This window comes from Oncorhynchus keta, chromosome 18, assembly GCF_023373465.1.
Source record: "Oncorhynchus keta strain PuntledgeMale-10-30-2019 chromosome 18, Oket_V2, whole genome shotgun sequence".
NCBI lineage: Eukaryota > Metazoa > Chordata > Actinopteri > Salmoniformes > Salmonidae > Oncorhynchus > Oncorhynchus keta.
In genome coordinates this window covers 39,012,887-39,029,735 of record NC_068438.1, presented here as the reverse complement: position 1 = coordinate 39,029,735, position 16,849 = coordinate 39,012,887, and positions in this window count along the sequence as shown.

Sequence of the window (16,849 nt, the reverse complement as noted above, 5' to 3'; positions counted from 1 at the left end):
CAAGGTTTGTAAGACCCTGGGTTAATAATAATTAGGCAAAGACTCAGCTTATGCAAAAGGTCCTTTATTCACGAGAACGGTAAAAAATCATATAATGCGCACAGCCTTTTATATAACTCCTACAAGCACATCTGTTCCTCCCCGGGTGGAGGAACTTTATCTCCTGTCCTTGGTCTCACAGGACCAAAACATGTCTGTTGTCAGCTCCTCTTTATCACACACAAACCCAATGTTCCCACTGTCTCACAATTTTCTAGTATTATGTCTAAACACATTGTCTAAGCTTCTGTAACTATTAGGGTGAAATACTTTAGTCATTCCTCTTAATGTCATGCAGATTCTCTTATCATTACTTTAAACATATACATTCCCTTATCAGTAACACAGTCTCCAAATAAGGGCTGGAATTATACAGAATGGTGTCGTCTGCATAGAGGTGGATCAGGGAATCACCGGCAGCAAGAGCGACATCGTTGATATATACAGAGAAAAGAGTCGGTCCGAGAATAGAACCCTGTGGTACCCCCATAGAGAATGCCAGAGATCCAGACAGCAGGCCCTCCGATTTGACACACTGAACTCTGTCTGAGAAGTAGTAGGTGAACCAGGTGAGGCAGTCATTTGAGAAACCAAGGCTGTTGAGTCTGCTGATAAGAATGTGGTCACTGACAGAGTCGAAACAGAGTCGAACATTGTGCTGTCTGGTTTGCTTAAAGCTGCAATATGTAACTTTTTAGAAGAGCTGACCAAATTCACATAGATACATCGAGTTATAGATCTGCCATTCTCATTGAAAGCAAGTCTAGGAAGTGGTTGGTCTGTTCTATGTGGGCTTTTCTATGCTTCCCATACTCTCGGTTTTGTACATCAACTTCAAACAGCCGAGAATACAACATTTTTGGTTATGGAAAAGATATTTCACAGCAGTTTAGATGGTACAATGACTCTCAACACAATGACTGCTTGTTTTGCAAATTGCACCTTTTAATATAAGTAATTTGAAATTATTATTATTTGTACTTTTACTTTTGATACTTAAGTACATTTAAGCAATTACATTTACTTTTGATATACTTAAAACCAATACTTAAAACTTATACTCAAGTAGTATTTTATTGAGTGATAATTTCCACCATTGAGTATAATGCCAATATTGTATTGTGAGGTCCCTGACAAATCCCAGCCCAACTCACCATATGACACAGTAATGCTGTGTGTGTGTGTGTCTTATATATGTGTGTGTTCATGATTGTGTGTTCATGTGTGTATATTGTGTGTGTTTTATGAGTTAAATTCCTTTGTAAAAAGTGCAGGTCTGTGTGATGGTCTGTCTAGCCACCCCCCTGGGCCTGTTGTGTCATAAATCTGCTCTGGACCCACTCAGAGCCCCTGCTGTATGTGTGTGTCAGGGACTCTCTCCACTATAGCCCCCAGCCCCATGTGTGTGAGTGAGAGAGTGAGAGTGAGAGTGAGAGTGAGAGAGAGAGAGAGAGAGAGAGAGAGAGAGGGGGGAGAGGGAGGGAGAGAGAATAAGGAAATGATCTCAACAGAGAAATATGTACTCCTGTGTGCTACCTATATCCCCCCAATAGAATCCCCATATTTTAATGAAGACAGCTTCTCCATCCTGGAGGGGAAAATCAACCATTTCAAGGCCCAGGGACATGTACTAGTCTGTGGTAACCTAAATGCCAGAACTGGAAAATAACCTTACACCTTCAGCACACATGGGGATAAACACCTACCTGGAGGTGACAGCATTCCCTCCCCCATATGCCCCACTAGACACAACTACGACAACATAACCAACAAAACGGGTTACAACTCCTACAGCTCTGTCAGACGCTGGGTACATACGTAGTCAATGGTATGCTTCGAGGGGACTCCTATGGTAGGTACACATATACAGTTGAAGTCGGACGTTTACATACACCTTAGCCAAATACATTTAAATTCAGTTTTTCACAATTCCTGACATTTAATCTTAGTAAAAATTATTTGATCAGTTAGGATCACCACTTTATTTTATGAATGTGAAATGTCAGAATAAGTAGAGAATTATTTATTTCAGTATTTATTTCTTTCATCACATTCCCAGTGGGTCAGAGGTTTACATACACTCAATTAGTATTTGGTAGCATTTCCTTTAAATTGTTTAACTTGGGTCAAACTTTTCGGATAGCCTTCCACAAGCTTCCAACAATAAGTTGGGTGAATTTTGACCCATTCCTCCTGACAAAGCTGGTGTAACTGAGTCAGGTTTGTAGGCCTCCTTGCTCGCACACACTTTTTCCGTTTTACCCACAAATGTTCTATAGGATTGAGGTCAGGGTTTTGTGATGGCCACTCCAATACCTTGACTTTGTTGTCCTTAAGCCATTTTGCCAGAACTTTGGAAGTATGCTTGGGGTCATTATCCATTTGGAAGACTAATTTGCCAAGCTTTAACTTCCTGACTGATGCCTTGAGATGCTGCTTCAATATATCCACATAATTTTCCTGTCCTCATGAAGCCATCTATTTTGTGAAGTGCACCAGTCCCTCCTGCAGCAAAGCACCCCCACAACATGATGCTGCCACCCCCTTGCTTCACGGTTGGGATGGTGTTCTTTGTCTTGCAAGGAACCCCCTTTTTCCTCCAAACATAAGGATGGTCATTATGAACAAACAGTTATATTTTTGTTTCATCAGACCAAAGGACATTTCTCCAAAAAGTAAGATATTTTTCCCTATGTGCAGTTGAAAACCATAGTCTGGCATTTTTATGGCAGTTTTGGAGCAGTGGCTTCTTCCTTTCTGAGTGGCCTTGCGGGTTATGTCGATGCAGGACTCGTTTTACTGTGGATATAGATGCTTTTGTACCTGTTTCCTCCAGCATCTTCACAAGGTGCTTTGCTGTTGTTTTGGGATTGATTCGCACTTTTCGCACCAAAGTACGTTTATCTCTAGGAGACAGAATGCATCTCCTTCCTAAGCAATATTATGGCTGGGTGGTCCCATGGTGTTTATACTTGCACACTATTGTTTGTACAGATGAAATTGGTACCTTCAGGCGTTTGGAAATTGCTCCCAACAATGAACCAGACTTGTGGAGGTCTACAATTTATTTTCTGAGGTCTTGGCTGATTTTTTAAATTTTCCCATGATGTCAAGCAAATATGCACTGAGTTTGAAGGTTGACCTTAAAATACATCCACAGATACACCTCCAATTTACTCAAATTATGTCAATTAGCCTACCAGAAGCTTCTAAAGCCATGACATCATTGTCTGGATTTTTCCAAGCTGTTTAAAGGCACAGTCAACTTAGTGTATGTAAACTTCTGCCCCACTGGAATTGTGATTTTTTTATTTTTTTATTTCACCTTTATTTAACCAGGTAGGCTAGTTGAGAACAAGTTCTCATTTGCAACTGCGACCTGGCCAAGATAAAGCATAGCAGTGTGAACAGACAACACAGAGTTACACATGGAGTAAACAATTAGCAAGTCAATAACACAGTAGAAAAAAATGGGAAGTCTATATACAATGTGTGCAAAAGGCATGAGGAGGTAGGCGAATAATACAATTTTGCAGATTAACACTGGAGTGATAAATGATCAGATGGGCATGTACAGGTAGAGATATTGGTGTGCAAAAGAGCAGAAAAGTAAATAAATAAAAACAGTATAAAAACAGTATGGGAATGAGGTAGGTGAAAAAGGGTGAGCTATTTACCTATAGACTATGTACAGCTGCAGCGATCGGTTAGCTGCTCGGATAGCTGATGTTTGAAGTTGGAGAGGGAGATAAAAGTCTCCAACTTCAGCGATTTTTTGCAATTCGTTCCAGTCACAGGCAGCAGAGTACTGGAACGAAAGGCGGCCAAATGAGGTGTTGGCTTTAGGGATGATCAGTGAGATACACCTGCTGGAGCGCGTGCTACGGATGGGTGTTGCCATCGTGACCAGTGAACTGAGATAAGGCGGAGCTTTACCTAGCATGGACTTGTAGATGACCTGGAGCCAGTGGGTCTGGCGACGAATATGTAGTGAGGGCCAGCCGACTAGAGCATACAATTCGCAGTGGTGGGTGGTATAAGGTGCTTTAGTGACAAAACGGATGGCACTGTGGTAGACTGCATCCAGTTTGCTGAGTAGAGTGTTGGAAGCCATTTTGTAGATGACATCGCCGAAGTCGAGGATCGGTAGGATAGTCAGTTTTACTAGGGTAAGCTTGGCAGCGTGAGTGAAGGAGGCTTTGTTGCGGAATAGAAAGCCGACTCTGGATTTGATTTTTGATTGGAGATGTTTGATGTGAGTCTGGAAGGAGAGTTTGCAGTCTAGCCAGACACCTAGGTACTTATAGATGTCCACATATTCAAGGTTGGAACCATCCAGGGTGGTGAAGCTAGTCGGGCATGCGGGTGCAGGCAGCGATCGGTTGAAAAGCATGCATTTGGTTTTACTCGCGTTTAAGAGCAGTTGGAGGCCACGGAAGGAGTGCTGTATGGCATTGAAGCTCGTTTGGAGGTTGGATAGCACAGTGTCCAATGACGGGCCGAAAGTATATAGAATGGTGTCGTCTGCGTAGAGGTGGATCAGGGAATCGCCCGCAGCAAGAGCAACATCATTGATATATACAGAGAAAAGAGTCGGCCCGAGAATTGAACCCTGTGGCACCCCCATAGAGACTGCCAGAGGACCGGACAGCATGCCCTCTGATTTGACACACTGAACTCTGTCTGCAAAGTAATTGGTGAACCAGGCAAGGCAGTCATCCGAAAACCGAGGCTGTTGAGTCTGCCGATAAGAATTTGGTGATTGACAGAGTCGAAAGCCTTGGCGAGGTCGATGAAGACGGCTGCACAGTACTGTCTTTTATCGATGGCGGTTATGATATCATTTAGTACCTTGAGTGTGGCTGAGGTGCACCCGTGACCGGCTCGGAAACCAGATTGCACAGCGGAGAAGGTACGGTGGGATTCGAGATGGTCAGTGACCTGTTTGTTGACTTGGCTTTCGAAGACCTTAGATAGGCAGGGCAGGATGGATATATGTCTATAGCAGTTTGGGTCCAGGGTGTCTCCCCCTTTGAAGAGGGGGATGACTGCGGCAGCTTTCCAATCCTTGGGGATCTCAGACGATATGAAAGAGAGGTTGAACAGGCTGGTAATAGGGGTTGCGACAATGGCGGCAGATAGTTTCAGAAATAGCGGGTCCAGATTGTCAAGCCCAGCTGATTTGTACGGGTCCAGGTTTTGCAGCTCTTTCAGAACATCTGCTATCTGGATCTGGGTAAAGGAGAACCTGGAGAGGCTTGGGTGAGGAACTACGGGGGGCGGAGCTGTTGGCCGAGGTTGGAGTAGCCAGGCGGAAGGCATGGCCAGCCGTTGAGAAGTGCTTATTGAAGTTTTCGATAATCATGGATTTATCGGTGGAGACCGTGTTTCCTAGCCTCAGTGCAGTGGGCAGCTGGGAGGAGGTGCTCTTGTTCTCCATGGACTTCACAGTGTCCCAGAACTTTTTGGAGTTGGAGCTACAGGATGCAAACTTCTGCCTGAAGAAGCTGGCCTTAGCTTTCCTGACTGACTGCGTGTATTGGTTCCTGACTTCCCTGAACAGTTGCATATCACGGGGCTATTCGATGCTATTGCAGTCCGCCACAGGATGTTTTTGTGCTGGTCGAGGGCAGTCAGGTCTGGAGTGAACCAAGGGCTGTATCTGTTCTTGGTTCTGCATTTTTTGAACGGAGCATGCTTATCTAAAATGGTGAGGAAGTTACTTTTAAAGAATGACCAGGCATCCTCAACTGACGGGATGAGGTCAATGTCCTTCCAGGATACACGGGCCAGGTCGATTAGAAAGGCCTGCTCACAGAAGTGTTTTAGGGAGCGTTTGACAGTGATGAGGGGTGGTCGTTTGACTGCGGCTCCGTGGCGGATACAGGCGATGAGGCAGTGATCGCTGAGATCCTGGTTGAAGACAGCGGAGGTATATTTGGAGGGCCAGTTGGTCAGGATGACGTCTATGAGGGTGCCCTTGTTTACAGAGTTAGGGTTGTACCTGGTGGGTTCCTTGATGATTTGAGTGAGATTGAGGGCATCTAGCTTAGATTGTAGGACTGCCGGGGTGTTAAGCATATCCCAGTTTAGGTCACCTAACAGAACAAACTCTGAAGCTAGATGGGGGCGATCAATTCACAAATGGTGTCCAGGGCGCAGCTGGGAGCTGACGGGGGTCGGTAGCAGGCGGCAACAGTGATAGACTTGTTTCTGGAGAGAGTAATTTTCAAAATTAGTAGTTCAAACTGTTTGGGTATGGACCTGGAAAGTATGACATTACTTTGCAGGCTATCTCTGCAGTAGACTGCGACTCCGCCCCCTTTGGCAGTTCTATCTTGACGGAAGATGTTATAGTTGGGTATGGAAATCTCTGAATTTTTGGTGGCCTTCCTGAGCCAGGATTCAGACACGGCAAGGACATCAGGGTTAGCAGAGTGTGCTAAAGCAGTGAGTAAAACAAACTTAGGGAGGAGGCTTCTGATGTTGACATGCATAAAACCAAGACTTTTTCGATCACAGAAGTCAACAAATGAGGGTACCTGGGGGCATGCAGGGCCTGGGTTTACCTCCACATCACCCGCGGAACAGAGAAGGAGTAGTATGAGGGTGCGGCTAAAGGCTATCAAAACTGGTCGCCTAGAGCGTTGGGGGCAGAGGATAAGAGGAGCAGGTTTCTGGGCATGGTAGAATATATTCAGGGCATAATGCGCAGACAGGGGTATGGTGGGGTGCGGGTACAGCGGAGGTAAGCCCAGGCACTGGGTGATGATGAGAGAGGTTGTATCTCTGGACATGCTGGTTGTAATGGGTGAGGTCACCGCATGTGTGGGGGGTGGGACAAAGGAGGTAACAGGGGTATGCAGAGTGGATCTAGGGGCTCCATTGTGAACTAAAACAATGATAACTAACCTGAACAACAGTATACAAGGCATATTGACATTTGGGAGAGACATACAGCGAGGCATACAGTAATCACAGGTGTTGAATTGGGAAAGCTAGCTAAAAACAGTAGGCGAGGCTAATCAGCTAGCACAACAAACAGCAGGTAAAATGGCGTTGACTAGGCAACTGGGCCGACAGATAAACAAACAAGCAGAATGGGGTACCGTGATTAATGGACAGTCCAGCGTCGTCAGCTATGTAGCCAAGAGATCAGTGTCCAGGGGGCAGCGGTGGATGGGCAGGGAAGCTGGGCTGGCGAGTGTTATCCAGGTTTTTTAAACTAACAATGACTAAATAGCTTGTAGCTAGTTAGCTGGTTAGCGTCTGGAGGTTCTTGAGTGTGTCATAAAAATAAATAAAAATTAAAAGTGATAGCGAATCCGTATCACAGTGGGTGAGGCAGGTTTCCGGAAGGTATAAACAAATAAAAATCAAAGAGAGATAGAAAGTAAATGGGTTCAGAAGTGTTTGGGATGAGGTGAGTCAGATGGTTAGCAGGCCTGTGCTAACAAGCTAACAGTTCGTAGGCCCGGGCTAGACAAGCTAGCCGTTAGCAGGCCGAATAGCAAGTAGGGAGATAGCGAGGGCTAGAGAGCTAACCTTTGGGGGACGTCGCGATGGGGTGAGTCTGTTTATTCCTCTTCTTGCGGTGACATCGACAGACCGGTCGTGGGCCCGGGTAATTGTAGCCCAGGATTATGCTACAGGAGCTCTAGTGCGCTGGGTGAGCTGGAGACACAGCGTTTCAGAAAGCTCGCGGGCCTTGGCCAGCAGATGGATCTTTGGCGATGTCGCAACGAAAAAGCCTGTTGAAACCACCTCGGACGATTATGTCGGCGGACCAGTCGTGATGGATCGGCGGCGCTCCGTGTCGGCAGTAAAGGGTCCAGGCCAATTGGCAAAATAGGTATCGTTGGGCCTCTTCGGCTAGTCGGGAGGTGGGCTTAGCTCAAGGCTAACTGTAGCTTGTTTTGGGCCAGAGACGTTGGCCAGGAGTAGCCACTCGGAATTGCAGCTAGCTAGTTGCGATGATCCGGTGTAAAGGTTCAGAGCTTGCGGTAGGAATCCGGAGATGTGGTAGAGAAAGAGCAGTCTGATATGCTCTGGGTTGATGTCGCGCTGGTGTTCTAGTTAGCTTAGAAGACCGCTAGCAATGGCTAACTGAGTACGAGCTAGTAGCTAGTTAGCTGGCTAGCTTCTGATGGTGGCTCCGGTTCTAAAGTAAAGTATAGAAAAGGCGGATCCGTACCACATTGGGTGATGCGGGTTGCAGGAGAGTATATTCAGCTCTAGTTTGAAAGTGAGATTAAAATATGTACGAAATATATACAGAAAAAAAAACGAAGAAAACTATATTTACACTAGACAGGACGGGACAAGACAAAACATACGTCCGACTGCTACGCCACAGTGAATTATAAGTGAAATAATCCTTCTGTAAAGAATTCTTGAAAAAATTACTTGTGTCATGCGCAGAGTAAAATGGCGCCGGAGGAGATGGCCGCCGTTTTACGGTCTCCTAACCAATTATGCTATTATGTGTTTTTTTCGCGGTATTTGTAAATTATCTTGTACATAATGTTTCTCCAACCGTATCTTACGGAAGAAAAGAGCTTCTGGATATCAGGACAGTGATCACTCACCTCGGATTAGACAACGATTTCTTCAACAACAGCAGCAAGCAGGACTCACACTATAGTCTCCAAACACCCCACAGGGCAGACATCCCAATTATTCGCAAAAGGAAGCGACGCAGAGGACGAAGAGCCGGATGCCTCGTCCAGACCCACAGAAGGCGAGTAGGAAAGCTGCTGTTACTGTCAATATTACTCACCAATGTGCAATCATTGGACATTAACCTAGATCACGAATAAGATCGCGAATAGCCTACCAACGGGACATCAAAAACTGTAATATCCTATGCTTCACGGAATCGTGGTTCTGTGCATATTTGTAAACAGCTGGTGCATCTAAGGAAGTCTCTAGATTTTGCTCACCTGAAAAAGAGTATATTGTGATAAACTGCAGGCCACACTACTTGCCTAGAGAGTTCTCAGCTATACTTTTCGTGGCTGTTTATTTACCACCACAGACAGATGCTGGCACTAAGACAACACCCAGCCAGCTGTATAAGGAAATAATCAAACAGGAAACCACTCACCCAGAGGAGGTGCTCCTAGTGGCCAGAGACTTTAATGCAGGAAAAATTAAATCAGTTCTACCAAAGCTCTATCAACATGTTAATAACCTCTTGATACAAGCCATCACGGATCCGAGATCGTGAATACAGCCTCAAGCTCATTACCATAACACAACGTTAACTATTCATGAAAATCGCAAATGAAATAAATATGCTAGCTCTCAAGCTTAGCCTTTTGTTAACAACACTGTCATCTCAGATTTTCAAAATATGCTTTTCAACCATAGCAAAACAAGCATTTGTGTAAGAGTATTGATAGCTAGCGCAGCATTTAGCGGAGCATTCAGCGGGCAACATTTTCACAAAAACAAGAAAAGCATTCAAATAAAATCATTTACCTTTGAAGAACTTCGGATGTTTTCAATGAGGGGACTCTCAGTTAGATAGCAAATGTTCCGTTTTTCCAAAAAGATTCTTTGTGTAGGACAAATCGCTCCGTTTTGTTCATCACGTTTGGCTACCAAAAAAAACTGAAAATTCAGTCATCAAAACGGCAAACTTTTTTCCAAATTAACTCCATAATATCGACTGAAACATGGCAAACGTTGTTTAGAATCAATCCTCAAGGTATTTTTCACATATCTCTTCGATGATATATCGTTCGTGGAAGTCTGCTTTCTCCTCTGAATCACATGGAAGAATGCTTGCAGCTGAAGATTACGCACCAATTTCGACAAAGGACACCGGGCGGACACCTGGTAAATGTAGTCTCTTATGGCCAATCTTCCAATGATATGCCTACAAATACGTCACAATGCTGCAGACACCTTGGGGAAACGGCAGAAAGTGTAGGCTCGTTCAGGGCGCATTCACAGCCATATAAGGAGACAATGGAAAACAGTGCCTCAAAAATTTTGCTCACTTCCTGTTTGAAGTTTCATCTTGCTTTCGCCTGTAGCATCAGTTCTGTGGCACTCACAGATAATATCTTTGCAGTTTTGGAAACGTCAGAGTGTTTTCTTTCCAAAGCTGTCAATTATATGCATAGTCGAGCATCTTTTCGTGACAAAATATCTTGTTTAAAACGAGAACGTTTTTTCATCCAAAAATGAAATACTGCCCCTAGAGTCTCAAGAGGCATGTGCAACCAGAGGGAAAAAACTTCTAGATCATCTGTACTAACGCACAGAGACGCGTATAAAGCTCTCCCTCGCCCTCCATTTGGTAAATCCGACAACAACTCTATCCTCCTGATTCCTGCTTACAAGCAAAAATTAAAGCAGGAAGCACCAGTGACTCGGTCTGTAAAAAAAGTTCGGATGAGGCAGATGCTAAACTACAGGACTGCTTTGCAGTGAGGAATACACCACATCTGTCACTGGCTTTATCAATAAGTGCATTGAGGATGTCGTCCCCACAGTGACTGTACGTACATACCCCAACCAGAAGCCATGGATTACAGGCAACATTCGCACTGAGCTATAGGGTAGAGCTGCCTCTTTCAAGGTACGGGACTCTAACCCGGAAGTTTACAACAAATCCCGCTATGCCCTGCGACGAACCATCAAACAGGCAAAGCGTCAATACAGGGCTAAGATTGCATCGTACTACACCGGCTCCAACGCTCGTCGGATGTGGCAGGGCTTTCAACCTATTACAGACTACAAAGGGAAGCATAGCCGCGAGCTGCCCAGTGACACGATCCTACTAGACGAGCTAAATCACATCTATGCTCGCTTCGAGGCAAGCAACACTGAGGCATGCATGAGCGCATCAGCTGTTCCGGACGACTGTGTGATCACGCTCTCCCTAGCCGACGTGAGTCAGACTTTTAAACAGGTCAACATACACCTGGCTGCAGGGCCAGATGGATTACCAGGACGTGTGCTCCGGGCATGTGCTGACCAACTGGCTGTTGTCTTCACTGACATTTTCAACATGTCCCTGATTGAGTCTGTAATACCAACATGCTTCAAGCAGACCAGCATAGTCCCTGTGCCCAAGAACACAAAGGCAACCTGCCTAAATGACTACAGACCCGTAGCACTCACGTCCGTAGCCATGAAATGCTTTGAAAGGCTGGTAATGGCTCACATCAACAGCATTATCCCAGAAACCCTAGACCCACTCCAATTTGCATACCGCCCAAACAGATCCACAGATGATGCAATCTCTATTGCACTCCACACTGCCCTTTCCCACCTGGTCAAAAGGAACACCTATGTGAGAATGCTATTCATTGACTACAGCTCAGCATTCAACACCATAGTACCCTCAAAGCTCATCACCAAGCTAAGGATCCTGGGACTAAACACCTCCCTCTGCAACTGGATCCTGGACTTCCTGATGGGCCGCCCCCAGGGGGTGAGTTTGGGTAGCAACACATCTGCCATGCTGATCCTCAACACTGGAGCTCCCCAGGGGTGCGTGCTCAGTCCCCTCCTGTACCCTGTTCACCCACGACTGCTTGGCCAGGCGCGACTCCAACACTATCGTTATGTTTGCTGATGACACAACAGTGGTAGGCCTGATCACCGACAACGACGAGACAGCCTATAGGGAGGAGGTCAGAGACCTGGCCGGGTGGTGCCAGAATAACAACCTATCCCTCAACCTATCCCTCAGATTACACAGATCTACAAAGAATTAAAAAACAAACCCAATTTTGATAAACTCCCATATCTACTGGGTGAAACACCACAGTGTGCCATCCCAATAGCAAGATTTGTGACCTGTTGCCACAAGAAAATGGCAACCAGTGGAGAATTACTATCATTGTAAATAACTATTTGCACATAATATGACATTTGTAATGCTTTTATTCTTTTGGACCTTTTGTGAGTGTAATGTTTACTCTGAATTTGAATTATTTATTTAACTTTTGTTCATAACCTGGTTCACTTGCATTTGCAATGTTAACATATGTTTCCCAAGCCAATAAAGCCCTTAAATTGAATTGAAATGAAATTGAGAGAGAGATAATGCCATTAGAGTTTTTAGTTTGACTGAACTGAGTCCTTGTACAGACAGTGATCTGCATTGTACTCCTCACAGATACTAGGCCTGTATCACCATCACAGCTCATTGCCAATCATCGACACTGACCAGAAAGCGCGCACGCACACACACACACACACACACACACACACACACACACACACACACACACACACACACACACACACACACACACACACACACACACACACTCTCTAATGAGACAAGAGCACTCTGCCTTGGGCTAATGTCCTCTTTCTGTTCTCTGTTTTTTCTTCCTCCACTTGTCTGTTATTCAGCTGTTGTGTGGGCAATTAGCATTTATAGGAAGGCATCTGTTTGATCATTAACTCACTTAGCCAGACAAGACCTATTTAAATATGCCACCCCTTCTCTCCATTGGTCCCTCCCCTTCATTGCTCTGGTTCTCTGTTCAGGGCTGTTGCTCTGGTTCTCTGTTCAGGGCTGTTGCTCTGGTTCTCTGTTCAGGGCTGTTGCTCTGGTTCTCTGTTCAGGGCTGCTGCTCTGGTTCTCTGTTCAGGGCTGCTGCTCTGGTTCTCTGTTCAGGGCTGCTGCTCTGGTTCTCTGTTCAGGTCTGTTCCCCTGGCTGTGTGAGTCTCTGTTCAGGGCTGTTGCTCTGGTTCTCTGTTCAGGGCTGTTGCTCTGGTTCTCTGTTCAGGGCTGTTGCTCTGGTTCTCTGTTCAGGGCTGCTGCTCTGGTTCTCTGTTCAGGGCTGCTGCTCTGGTTCTCTGTTCAGGGCTGCTGCTCTGGTTCTCTGTTCAGGTCTGTTTCTCTGGCTGTGGGGACCTGCGTGAGAATCATGTCTCTGTGTCTCTGTCTGTCTCTGTGTCTCTCTCTGTCTCTGTGTCTCTGTGTCTCTGTGTCTCTGTGTCTCTCTCTCTCTCTCTCTCTCTCTCTCTCTCTCTCTCTCTCTCTCTCTCTCTCTCTCTCTGTCTCTCTCTCTCTCTCTCTCTCTCTCTCTCTCTCTCTCTCTCTCTCTCTCTCTCTCTCTCTCTCTAAATTCAGTTTCAATTTAATATTGCAGATCAATGTAAGCCTGCAGTATGTTTGAATCAATGAAAACTCACAAAATCAATTAATAGTGAGTACAGTATGTGTGTTCACAGGGGCATGACATTTGTGATGTCATTGAATGGACTAATTTGAATGCTGATTGGTCAGAGTGGTTATTAACCCCGTCACACATGGAGAGTGCAATCACACAAACACACACACACACACTTTATTCCACTCTAGCCCTCAAAGTATCTTCTCTTGTTCAGTGCTGATTGCCAATTTGCCTAAGGAGGTTTTACAAGACAGAATAAAGGAAAGATAGAAAGAAATACAGAAAGGCAGAGAAACAATGAGTGGAATGAGATTAAGGGAATGAGAGTGCAGACTGAAAGCGTGGATAAGAGAGGAGGAGAGGACGAGAGAGGTTCAGGCAAATTTAAAGGTTGCAACATTGAAAAGGTTTACTGCCATTTTAATAATGATTAAAAACAATATATTGTCAAGAATGGAGCTGTTACACTGTTTTCAGACTGTTCTCCTGTATGTTATTTTTGTTGTACTTTAGGTTTTTAAAACCGGCTATATAGTACAGCCCATTCATGTCCCACTACTGTAGGGTTGTTATGGAAGAGTGTGTGTATTTCTATTCCGTTGTTGTTGTAGTTTATCTGTCTGCTTTGAAAGTTGATAAACTTTTAACCCCACTTTTGAGAAAATGGACCTTGAACATTTTGGACACCTACTGCAGAGCTCTTCTTTGTCTACTACACCCATTCAGCATTGTCCACACCCTCTTAAGCTTTAGCCCTACCCATCTCTTTAAGGATTCAAACGTGAGGCCATGTGCTAAACCGAGTGAGTAGTGATGTAAACCACCAAATATTTATAGACTAAAAGTGGTAATAGAAGTAGCCTACAATAAGGAAAACATCAGGTAAAAAATACACTTCATAGGCCCTTGGCCTATATCATAATCTGACTTTGGTGCATGTTATCTCCGGTAAACACACACTATATCAAATCAAATCTAAGTTTATTTGTCACGTGCACAGGATGCATTAGGTCAAAAGGATAGGGCATCTGCAAACAACAACAAAAGAACATTAAAACTTCTTAGTGATCCCTTAGTGAAATAGCAGCGCGCCAAATTCAAAAACAGAAATACTCATAATAATAATAATTCATTAATCATACAAGTGTTATACATCAGTTTAAAGATGAACTTCTTGTTAATCCAGTCAGATTTCAAAAAGGCTTTACGGCAAAAGCAAACCATGCTATTATCTGAGGACAGCACCTCATCAAACAAACACATGAAAATCATATTTCAACCCACCAGGCGCGACACAAAAGTCAGAAATAACATATAATTCATGACTTACCTTTGAAGATCTTCTTCTGTTGGCACTCCAATATGTCCCATAAACATCACAAATGGTCCTTTTGTTCGATAAATTCTGTTGTTATATCCCCATAACGTCCATTTATTTGGCACGTTTGACTCAGAAAATACACTGTTTCCGACTCGCGCAACATGACTACAAAGTATCTAATAAATGACCTGTAAACTTTATCCAAACATTTCAAACATCTTTCCTAATCCAACTTTAGGTGTTTTTAAACGTAAATAATCAATCACATTTAATATGGAAAAAACTGTTCAATGCCAGACGAAAACAAAGTGGAGCGAGCTTTCAAGTCGTGCGCCCCAACCAGATAGGAAATAACTACTTCTTCATTTCTCAAAGGAAAAACATCAACCAATTTCTAAAGACTGTTGACATCTAGTGGATGCGATAGGAACTGCAATCAAGTGCCTTGGAAATCTAGATCCACATAGAAAACCCACCTCAAAATAAAAAATTCCTGGATGGTTTGTCCTCAGGGTTTTGCCTGCCATAAGTTCTGTTAAACTCACAGACATAATTTTAACAGTTTTAGAAACTTTAGAGTGTTTTCTATCGAAATCTACTTATAAATCTACTTATATATATATAATCTAATTATATGCATATCCTAGCTTCTGGGCCTGAGTAGCAGGCAGTTTATTTTGGGCACACTTTCATCCGGATGTGAAAATAGTGCCCCTTAGCCTTAAGAAGTTTTAAACTTTTTCAGGATTTGTGGGTCCCCTGCAGGACAGTTGATTTAACGTAGGCTAATGCGATTAGCCTTTTGCCCCTGATTGCTCCGTTTGGTCGGGTGGCAGGCTCTAGGAAGAGTTTTGGTCATTCCAAACTTCTTCTATTTAAGAATGATGGAGGCCACTGTGTTCTTGGGGAACTTCAATGCTGCAGACATTTTTTGGTACCCTTCCCCAGATCTGGGCCTCGACACAATCCTGTCTTGGAGCTCTAAGGACAATTAATTTCGACCTAGTGGCTTGGTTTTTGCTCTGACACATACCATCAACTGTGGGACTTATAACTATCAAAGCAAATGGCTCTGCTAGTTATAGATGAAGATCAGATCACATTTTATGACCAATTCATGCAGAAATCCAGGTAATTCTAAAGGGTTCACTTACTTTGTCTTGCCACGGTATGCCTAGTTTCCTGACATGAGTCACAAATTTAGGCAACACTATTACAGTAGTGGTAATAATACTCAACTGATCATTCTGCTTGCTCCCATTTCCAACAGGATCTCACGGTTTTACCATTTTGACTTCAGACTTCGACGTTTGTCCAAACGTCAGATTTAGAGGTTTCTCCAAACATCATATTTCTACGGTTAAGTTTGGGTTAGGGTTTCGGTTACAACAGCAACAACTCCACGGTTAAGTTTAGACATTCATTCCAAAAGGTAAGGGTTATGGATTGGGATAGGTTTATAATCCAATACAAAAAGACAAATATCTAGTGCGTAGCACTGGGATTGAAAACGCAATCCTTGGAGCGCGCAGCTTACGCCACACACACACAGTGATCTAGCACAGTCAAGCACACTTGATGGTTAAAGCGCTCACTCAGTCTGTTTTCTTTCATGTGAGAAATTGATCTCTGAATGTGCCCATCTCTATTTCTTGTGAGTCTGTGAGTATCTGTTCAGGGCAGTTCTTCTGGCTGTGTGAGTCTCTGTTCAGGGCTGATTCCCTGGCTGTGTGAGTCGCTGATCAGAGCTGTTACCCTGGCACTGTTAGTCTCTGTTCAGAGCTGTTCCCTGGCTGTGTGAGTCTCTGATCAGAGTTGTTACCCTGGCACTGTTAGTCTCTGTTCAGAGCTGTTACCCTGGCTGTGTGAGTCTGATCAGAGCTGTTCCCCTGGCTGTGTGAGTCTCTGATCAGGGCTTATTCCCTGGCTGTGTGAGTCTCTGATCAGAGCTGTTCCCCTGGCAGTGTGTGTCTCTGTTAAGAGCTGTTACCCTGGCTGTGTTAGTCTCTGTTCAGAGCTGTTCCTTGGCTGTGAGTCTCTGTTCAGGGCTGATTCCCTGGCTGTGTGTGTCTCTGATCAGGTCTCTTGCCCTGGCTGTGTGAGTCTCTGTTCAGGGCTGTTGCTCTGGTTCTCTGTTCAGGGCTGTTGCTCTGGTTCTCTGTTCAGGGCTGTTCCTCTGGTTCTCTGTTCAGGGCTGTTCTTCTGGTTCTCTGTTCAGGGCTGTTCCTCTGCTTCTCTGTTCAGAGCTGTTCTTCTGGTTCTCTGTTCAGGGCTGTTCCTCTGCTTCTCTGTTCAGAGCTGTTCTTCTGGTTCTCTGTTCAGGGCTGTTCCTCTGCTT